The 11288-nt window shown below is 36.0% G+C and overlaps 1 long non-coding RNA gene across 1 annotated transcript in view; it reads left to right on the forward strand.

The window, feature by feature from the left end:
• Nucleotides 1-6198, forward strand: part of LOC131458825 (uncharacterized) — a 34702-nt gene extending 28504 nt beyond the window's left edge. Inside the window, exons 3-4 of the long non-coding RNA XR_009240128.1 lie at nucleotides 1053-1108; nucleotides 5465-6198. This is a non-coding gene — a long non-coding RNA (uncharacterized LOC131458825). The remainder of the gene's footprint in view (nucleotides 1-1052; nucleotides 1109-5464) is intronic.
• Nucleotides 6199-11288: the final 5090 nt, after the last annotated feature.

Raw genomic sequence — 11288 nt, forward strand, 5'->3', positions numbered from 1 at the left:
ATAAAACTGTGTCCTGATTGTACGCTGGCAAGTGTTTAATATCAGTGACTGAGAGGGTCCACTCTCTGTAATCACTCTTAAGTATTAATATTTTTGATAATTTAGCCAATTTGTTGTGCTAACTGCGTTACTTGATGTTAACGCAAGAATGTCTTTGTCACAACCTGAATGTTCATCCAAAAATCTCTTCAAGAAATCAGAAAGCAGTACAAGAAAGTGTTGCTTGTTGGTTTATGTGGCAAAATAGTAACAAATCAAGATATTAAACGGGTGAATCTGATTTGATTATCAACATTCTTAGTTGTCGTAAGCCGCACATTAAATATTTACAATGTCTTTAAAAGAAAAATGGCAAATTTGGACTCAAATAGTCTAATGTGAGGCTTCAACTGTTTGTTTCCCAAGTCATAGTTCCTTAATTTTGACCTATATATAGATGGATAGCAATAGATTGTACAATATTGTACAATATTCATCTTTGTCTTTGTAGTATTGAGATCTGACCAAAACATGTCTGAATCTCTGACACAGTTAGATCCTTGTAAGTATAGTAACTGAATGACTCTTCACACTCTTCCCCCTCACGCCATCGCCAGCCCGTCAGCTCGTCTCTGCTTCTTTGCTGGACATGAGTGAAAATGTTGAAAGCGTGCCCACCAGGCCTTTTGGACTGAGAGGAACACATGGCATAATTTAAGAGAAAGCCCCCACATCTCTGGGCTGTTAGATCTGGCCAAGGTTGTTTTTTTTGTTTTGGTTTGGTTTGTTGTTTTGGTAATTAGGATGTGTTTAAAAGTGCAGCCACATCACAGCGTGGCCACAGAAGTGGAGAGAGAAAGAAGAGAAAGGAAAAACAGGCACACACATCTGTAGTATGACTGACTAAGGTTTGGCTCTGCTGTTGGACCTGGAGCAGTCTTCCACTTTCTTTTGCTCTATATGTATATATATGTATGTATGTGTATATATATATATATATATATATATATATATCCCCTCAAGGGTTTTTATGCTAAATGAAAAAGAGTCACTGCTTATTCTTCTTTGTCTAGGCAACCCTACAGAATGAACTGGAACATAGGGGTGAACTGGGGGCGAAGGAAGGCAGGTATGTATTTTTCTGCATGTGAACTCACGATAGTAAGAACAATTTTATGTCGAGGAATAAATAGGCAACTTCCAGACTCTTCTTACTGACCCTATCTATCTTCAAGAAGCCCCTGAAGACCCAGCATCTTCCTAGAGCATCTTCTGTCCTGAGCACTTTCCTCACCCCCTCCCCTGCACTCTCACTCTCGGTCAGTCCACTGTTCCTATCTAGTGGATTTCTTTCCAAGACTTCTTCTAAGTAGCTTATTCCTCTTTTGTAAGTCAAATATTGCAAATATTATGTATTAAAAGTGCATTAACATAACAATAGTTGGTGTTTGTAACTGTGGATTTCATGAATAATGTTATAAAATGAACTCCACATCTTTCTCAGTTTGACTTTGTCTGCTCCCAAAGGCAGCGTGGCGCCGCGTTATAACAAGCAGCTGCTCCAGCTGCAGAAATGATCAAGTGTAAGAATGAGAAAAATGATCTTTGCATCTTTGTAAACATGCAGTAAGTGTTTCAGACTGTGTGCAAGGGTTGAGGTGTAGAAGCTGTTGCTTCAGGCCGATCACACAGTGTGAAGGACATGGTCTCTGCAGAGTCCAAAACTGCAAGAAAATAACTGATTGGTATTGGCAACACGTCGTTTGATCGGATAAAAGCAAAACAAATACACTTGGCTGCGGACGGTCGAGCAGGGTTTGTGGCCAAGACGACTTTGGTGACTACATAATGCTGACCGTGAAATGTAGTGATCTGCTGCACGAGTGCCAAAAGTGTAAGGGGAGGTGGCGTTTATAGATTGTGCTCTGAATGAATGTGAAGTTTGTAAATACTGAATGAAAAGGCAACTCCTCACCCCCACACTGTAAAAATCAAACAAGCTTTGAATCAACCAGATTAGTCTGCGCTTAACTGCAAAATATAACCCATGTCCAGGAGAAATCTGTCATCTAAAGTAAAGTACTTGAGCAGTAAAAGTATTGGCAAAAACAAAAAAGGATAAAATGTCACAAATTAATTTTCTATTGACTTTTATCAATAGAAAAGTTAACTTCATTATGGGCTTCCATTACAATTATTTCAAACACACAGAGTCTGTTTTTCACTGTTCTTTTCTTGTCCTCTTGATTGAGTCATTTTCAGATTTGTGGTTTTTCAGAACATCATCTGAACACTGACCTCAGTTCATTCATTTAACTTTGTTTCCCTATACTTTCAATAGTGACTTAATAACACTAGATTAATAACGCTGCCCGGCAATCATCTCCACACTTGAAACGCAATTCTTACAATCGATAGCTGCGCAAATCAGCATGCAGTGCGGGGGGATTTTTTGGCAGGTGCCCTTTCTTTTCTATGATGCCCCATCGACTGCTCTTGTCCCGACCTTATCCTACGTGCTGATTTGACATTTCCTCCTAAAAGGCCACAGATAGCTCTCGTGTTTGTAGACTGGGTGCAGGAAGAAAAAGTAAAGGAGTCCTGCCTTGCTGGGAGGGAAGTGGCTGCAGGTTGTGGACCTGTGCAAATCTCAATAATCTGTGCTGATATTTAAATATTCTGTCCACATAAAAACAGATTAATATGATGCTTTGTGGAGATAAACTAAGATGATTCAACCAGGAGTGTTTTCTCCCACGGTGGTTTATAAACCGCTAACCAAATTCCACTGAGATTTCATTCAATTTTAACAATTCTGTTCTGCTCTAATCTCTGTGAGTGTTCTGGTGAAATCTTTTCAATAACAAGCACCTGGGTCCCGATAAAAGAACAAAACGGCACAGCAGAACTCTGTTTAAGATCAAAGCAAAGATTAATTGCCACTGCTCTGTTGAAGTTTACCACTAACCTTAACCCGTCTGTCTGTCCATCTGTGTATATTTGTATCTGTGTGTGTGTGTGTGTGTGTGTATTATTTGAACTTCTCAGATCAGCCACAATTCACAGACGCACATCTGTGAGTGTGTATGGACCTTGGCTCTTCTTTTTGAGTGTCTTTGTACTTGTGTTTGTTTGATAATGAGAGAGAGAGAGAGAGAGAGAGAGAGAGAGTGTAAAGTGTGAGTATTTCAAAACCTTCAAACCTTCAAAACCTCAACTCGTTTAATTTAGACTGGTTAGATCCTCAATCTTTGGATTATCACGGTGAAAAATAGACACCATAAAAAACTTGCTTTCCAAAAACATAAAGTGACATTGCATGATGTGGATGTGATGTGTGTAAATGCATATACAGGTGCATCTCAGTAAATTAGAATATAAATATATATAATATATATAAATAATAATATAAGTTCATTCATTTTAGTAATTCAAGTCAAATAGTGAAACTTGTGTATTACATAAATTCAATACACACAGACTGAAGTAGTTTATGTCTTTGGTTCTTTTAATTGTGATGATTCTGTCTCACATTTAACAAGAACTCAAAATTCGGTATCTCAAGAAATTAGAATATGGTGAAAAAAGTTCACTATTATATTATACAATTAAAAGTTTGCTTTTCTTATGATAAATAAATGAAAGGAATAATCAGACAATGTGCATTTCAGAAACCCTCATTTAATTGTATCTTTCTTTTTTAAACACAGAACTACACATGGAAACTATGTGGTTTCAAAGAGTCACACATCTGGTTTTTTTTGACAGTGAAGAACTTGTCAATAAATTGTGCCGTTAACACCCAGGTGACTTTTTGTTTTATCAACAGTTCCGTCGCTCAGCTTCCAAAAATATACAAACTTGCATTAACTGTGTTAAATGATTCTATCGCGTTAATCTTGGCTGTATTAATCGCAACTTTGACAGCCACTTCTTTCTCCTCAAGCCATTATTAACTTAAGGTTTGTATTTTTTGTGTTACATCTGGAGTTTTGTAATAGACTGAATACATAATCACTATTATTATCATATTTAAACAAAAGTAAACCAAGTGCAGTGGCCCTGTGGCTCTTCCAACACACACACATGCATATACTCCCTCATTGTCTCATCATCCTTCCCAGATCCCTTGGCCTTGAGTGAAAACGTGAGAGAGAGAGAGAGAAAATATTAAAATGAATGTCAAATTTAGAGAAAGGTTGGATGTTTGATTGGAGGAGGATGAGTAACCAGTTTTTTGGGCAGTGCGGGGGCGGAATGGACACAAAACACACGGATGGTCCCCGACGAGCTCTCGCTGCTGCTGCTGCTGCTGCTGCTGCTGCTGCTGACTCACGTCATCCGACGCTTCCTGTTTAGAAAACAAACGCTGTGCTCAGATTTGATTTCCACCTGCTCACGACTCACAATTAAAATGCACGGAGGAGGCAGCTCCGCGTTTCACACACACCTCCAGAGAGATGTGACTTTCGGTAATGAAATCTAAATTTATACAGTGGAAAATTCTGTCTGTTATCACCGTATGCCAATTAAGGTCGAGCTTGTGAGGATGCCAGCGATAAAAAACGAGGAAGATGGCTTCTTTAAACCTCCAATGTGTTAATTTAAAAGTGCTGCCCTCAAGGTATCGAGCTGGAATTGTTAAGAGAAGTAGATAAAGCTCAGTCATGCCATCTTGTTCCTTTCCTTTCCTTTTTTTACTCCACTAAAACCTAATTTGCCCTTTTTTTTTTACTCATTAACTCTTGTGAGCTTTCACAGTATTCATAATAGTTATTGTTGCAGGCAGCTTGTAATTAGCAGCCTTTGTTTGAGCTCTCCAAGAGAATAATAGTCAGACTCTGGCTTTAAATTATTGAATTCTCGCGAGTGAGTCAGTGTAGCTTTCAAATAAATCGCAAAAATCCACCCATAAACACACGGTAATGACATGTTATTATTATAAGTAGATTGTGATTTTGATGTAGAAAATGACACGTCCTTCTGACTGTGGTGTGGTGCACACGTACATGTCGTCCTGTTTTCTGCAATAAGCAAAAATCCCAATATCTGTCAGTTATAATGTTCATGTTGATAATGTTGCTCTTTAGGCCTCAATAATTTAAGTTTAAGATAGAAATGTTCATGCAGCGAGATGCAAAACCGTCAACACAAAATGCAGAGAGAGAAAAATCAGTGCTTGTGGAAAAATCTGTGAAACTCACCATCAAAGGTGGAAAGAGGGTCTTGCACAGCCTTGCACGGTGCCTCTGTTCAGATGAAAGACTTCACAATAAGCTACTCTACCGTGCATTATAATATACATATATAATATACTCACCCTAGATAACCTTAACTTACTGTACCTCACCGTCTAACGCCAGAGGGTCTTTGTATTTCCAAGAAATATCGAATAATGAAGAAGACAAAGTTCATTTTACACTAGGCAATGTGTGAAACCATTATTCCAAGATTCTGAGAAACTTTCTCTCATCCTAATCCACAGAATGTCTAGAGATTGGAATGGAGGGGAGTCGGGATTGTAACCGGAGGGTTGCTGGATGGAATCCCAACCAGGTCGAGAGCTGTGATGGTTCTGCTAATTATACTGTGTTTGAGTAGAAACTAGTGTAACATGAGTCAACACATAGATTTAAAAAAAAAATTCTATCACGTTTTTAGTAATGTTTGTCATTTTGGAATTTTAACTGTGACCATGTTTAGTTTATTGACATAAGTACATAAATGAAGTTTATTTAACTTGATTAGATTTGCTTTTTAAGTTGTTTAATTAGCTAAACTAAAACCAAACCAAAACAATGCCATTGTGTTGAAGGGATCAGTAGTTTACCATGAAGTTCAGAAAATGTACCAATAACCAATAACCTTACATAGAAAATGAGGAATACATAGTAAAATGTCTCTGCTGGAAACGTCTCAAGACAGAGAAAAGAAGCTCCACTTATGGATTCCATGCCACCATGCATCGTATGTGCTAGTAACCTCTCCATGGTCGGCAGCTCTCCACTGCACAAAAAGTGCATGAGTTGAAGATGATGTGATTATTTGCAGTAATGTGTTTATGTGTGATTATTATAATATTCCATTATTTGCATCACAAGTTTACTAGTAAGGCACTATTCATTTTGTGAAATATAAAATGTATGAAGATCATTGTTTTTGTACATCACCTATCACTGTGGGCAACATCTGATAGTTTTCTATAGGTCTTTTTTCCTCAATGGCATCAAGGTTAACCTTTTTAACCCTTTTTCTGCATTTTGAAGAAGGTTTTTGGCTCCTATGTCATGTGACTTGTGAGTGTCTGTATTGCTCTGGTGTTGTAGGTGTCCGTCATTCCTTGGCCTGGGAGGCAGAGTTCATATGGTAGAGAAGAAATGGCTAAAAAGGGGTGATGTTGTATATGATTTTTTTTATAATTTCTGATGTGTTGATTACAATATTAAAAATGTTTGTATCAGTTTTTTGATTATGTTCATGTCTGATTTTGTATTTTTGTTAGAGGGGCTTGTTTTTCCATTCATGCCATGTGAACTCCCTGGCTTAAGTGTATTTGATTCAAGGTTAAGTGCAATTAAGGGTTTATTGGTTAGGTGTAATTGATTGGTTTATTGAGGCTCTGTGCTTAACACTTAGTTTATTGATTGTAAAGATCAATAAAAAGGGGGGACTGTAAGAGAAAAACGTATTATTCGGCATTCTCTAAAATTAGCAGATCACATTCCTAAGCACAAACCTAAACGACTCAGGACAGTGCCAGCTGCAACTTGGTGTAGCACTGGCACCCATCTTTGTCTACAGAGTGTGCCTCTTGAAATTTTAGTTGAGCCTAACCTAACTGGGACAGAGAAATGATCACTCAACAATGCAGTCCTACTTAAGGTCAGCTCTAGGCATCAGCAGAGTAAGGCCTCCAAAACCCATTAAATACCGTAACTCTGGGATTCACAGGCAGAATGAAGGACGCCTAACTGTAAACATCTACTTGATCATGTTTGGCATTGTCTCAGTTCTCCTCAGATCTGAGCTGCTTCTAATAAAACTTTTCAACTTAAATCATCACTGACGACAGAAACTCCATTCTTGGTCGTCTCACCTAATAATCAAAACAAATGTACTATACTACTATACTATGTCTTTTTTTACTGATTTTGTACGACATAATATACTTTGATTTTTTTAACTGATTTGGACTGATTTTGGACGACATACTATAATATGACTTTTTTTTACTGATTTTGGACAACATACTATACTATGACTTTCTTAACTGATTTTGGACAACATACTATAGTATGACTTTTTTGAGTGATTTTGACCGACGTACTATACTATGACTTTTTTGACCGATTTTGGACGACATACTATACTATGACTTTTTTGACTGATTTTGGACGACATACTATACCATGACTTTTTTGACTGATTTTGGACGACATACTATACTATGACCTTTTTGACTGATTTTGCACGACATACTATACTATGACTTTTTTAACTGATTTTGGACGACATACTATAGTATGACTTTTTTGAGTGATTTTGGACGACGTACTATACTATGACTTTTTTGACTGATTTTGGATGATAAACTATACTATGATTTTTTGACCGACGTACTATACTATGACTGTTTTGACTGATATTGGAAGACATACTATACTATGACTTTTTTGACTGATTTTGCACAACATACTATACTATGACTTTTTTGACCGATTTTGGACAACATACTATACTATGACTTTTTTGACTGATTTTGGACGACATACTATATTATGACCTTTTTGACTGATTTTGGACGACATACTATACTATGACTTTTTTGACCGATTTTGGACGACATACTATACTATGACTGTTTTGACTGATTTTGGAAGACATACTATACTATGACTTTTTTGACTGATTTTGGACGACATACTATACTGTGTATTTTTTGACCTATTTTGGACGACATACTATACTATGACTTTTTTGACTGATTTTGGACGACATACTATACTGTGTATTTTTTGACTTATTTTGGACGAGATACTTTAGTATGACTTTTTTGACTTATTTTGGACGACATACTATACTATGACTTTTTTGACCGATTTTGGACGACATACTATACTATTACTTTTTTGACCGATTTTGGACGACAAACTATACTATGACTTTTTTGACCGATTTTGGACGACGTGCTATACTATGACTTTTTTAACTGATTTTGGCAGACATACTATACAGTGACTTCTTTGACTGATTTTGGATGATAAACTATACTATGACTTTTTTGACTGATTTTGGACGACATACTATACTATGACTTTTTTGACCGATTTTGGACGACGTACTATATAGTATGACTTTTTTTGACTGATTTTGGACAACATACTATACTATGACTATTTTTGACCAATTTTGGACAACATACTATAGTATGACTTTTTTGCTTGATTTTGGACGACATACTATACTATGACTTTTTGGACTGATTTTGGAAGACATACTATACTATGACTTTTTTGACTGATTTTGGACGACATTCTATACTGTGCCTTTTTTGACTTATTTTGGACAACATACTATAGTATGACTTTTTTGAGTGATTTTGACCGACGTACTATACTATGACTTTTTTGACCGATTTTGGACGACATACTATACTATGACTTTTTTGACTGATTTTGGACGACATACTATACTATGACCTTTTTGACAGATTTTGGACGACATACTATACTATGACTTTTTTGACTGATTTTTGACGACATACTATACTATGACCTTTTTGACAGATTTTGGACGACATACTATACTATGACTTTTTTGACTGATTTTGGACGACATACTATACTATGACTTTTTTGACTGATTTTTGACGACATACTATACTATGACTTTTTTGACCGATTTTGGACAACATACTATACTATGATTTTTTGACCGACGTACTATACTATGACTTTTTTGACTGATTTTGGACGACATACTATACTATGACTTTTTTGACTGATTTTGGATGACAGAATATACTATGACTTTTTTGACTGATTTTGGACGACATACTATACTATGACCTTTTTGACTAATTTTGGACGACATACTATGACTTTTTTGACAGATTTTGGACAACATACTATACTATGACTTTTTTGACTGATTTTGGACGACATACTATACTATGACCTTTTTGACTGATTTTGGACGACATACTATACTATGACTTTTTTGACTGATTTTGGACGACATACTATACTATGACTTTTTTGACTGATTTTGGACGACATACGATACTATGACTTTTTTGACAGATTTTGGACAACATACTGTACTATGACTTTTTTGACTGATATTGGACGACATACTATACTATGACTTTTTTGACTGATTTTTGACGACATACTATACTATGACTTTTTTGACCGATTTTGGACGACATACTATACTATGATTTTTTGACCGACGTACTATACTATTACTTTTTTGACTGATTTTGGACGACATACTATACTGTGCCTTTTTTGACTTATTTTGCACAACATACTATACTATGACTTTTTTGACCGATTTTGGACGACATAATATACTATGACTTTTTTACCGATTTTGGACGACATACTATACTATGACTTTTTTGACTGATTTTGGACGACATAATATACTAAGATTTTTTGACCTACGTAATATACTATGACTGTTTTGACTGATTTTGGAAGACATATTATACTATGACTTTTTGACTGATTTTGGACGACATACTATACTGTGCATTTTTTGACTGATTTTGGACGACATACTATACTATGACTTTTTTGACCGATTTTGGACGACATACTATACTATGACTTTTTTGACCGATTTTGGACGACATACTATACTATGACTTTTTTGACCGATTTTGGATGACATACTATACTATGACTTTTTTGACTGATTTTGGACAACATACTATACTATGACTATTTTTGACTGATTTTGGACAACATACTATAGTATGACTTTTTGACAGATTTTGGACGACATACTATACTATGACTTTTTTGCTTGATTTTGGACAACATACTATACTATGACTTTTTTGACTGATTTTGGATGACATACTATACTATGACTATTTTTGACTGATTTTGGACAACATACTATAGTATGACTTTTTGACAGATTTTGGACGACATACTATACTATGACTTTTTTGCTTGATTTTGGACAACATACTATACTATGACTTTTCTGACTGATTTTGGATGACATACTATACTATGACCTTTTTGACTAATTTTGGACGACATACTATGACTTTTTTGACAAATTTTGGACAACATACTATAGTATGACTTTTTGACTGTCCAAAATCAGTCAAAAAAGTTATAGTATGTCGTCCAAAATCGGTCAAAAAAGTCATAGTATAGCACGTCTTCCAAAATCGGTCAAAAAAGTCATAGTATAGTACGTCGTGCAAAATCAGACAAAAAAGTCATAGTATAGTTTGTCGTCCAAAATCGGTCAAAAAGTCATAGTACATAGTATGTCGTCCAAAATCGGTCAAAAAGGTCATAGTATAGTATGTCGTCCAAAATCAGTCAAAAATAGTCATAGTATAGTATGTCGTCCAAAATCAAACCAAAAAGTCATAGTATAGTATGTCGTCCAAAATCAAGCAAAAAAGTCATAGTATAGTATGTCGTCCAAAATCAGTCAAAAAAGTCATAGTATAGTATGTTGTCCAAAATCAAGCAAAAAAGTCATAGTATAGTATGTCGTCCAAAATCAGTCAAAAAAGTCATAGTATAGTATGTTGTCCAAAATCAAGCAAAAAAGTCATAGTATAGTATGTCGTCCAAAATCAGTCTAAAATGTCATAGTATAGTATGTTGTCCAAAATCAAGCAAAAAAGTCATAGTATAGTATGTCGTCCAAAATCAGTCAAAAAAGTCATAGTATAGTATGTTGTCCAAAATCAAGCAAAAAAGTCATAGTATAGTATGTCGTCCAAAATCAGTCTAAAATGTCATAGTATAGTATTTCATCCAAAATCAGTCAAAAAAATCATAGCATAGTATGTCGTCCAAAATCGGTAAAAAAGTCATAGTATATTACGTCGTCCAAAAACATCATAGTAGGCCAACTGCTCACATGAAAGCACAGTCCCCCCCGAGTGACCCTCTGCTGCTGATTCTTAACAGGTGTGACTGACTAAACGAGCTGAGGCAGGATTGGGTAGGTGAAGCTGGAGCAGGGTGACCCAATCACAGTGCAGGAGAACAGGCAGGCCGGTGAATTGGTGGAGGAAGACCAGGCAGGAACCAGAGCCACCAATC

The sequence above is a fragment of the Solea solea genome, chromosome 4 (assembly GCF_958295425.1).
Source record: "Solea solea chromosome 4, fSolSol10.1, whole genome shotgun sequence".
Taxonomy (NCBI): domain Eukaryota; kingdom Metazoa; phylum Chordata; class Actinopteri; order Pleuronectiformes; family Soleidae; genus Solea; species Solea solea.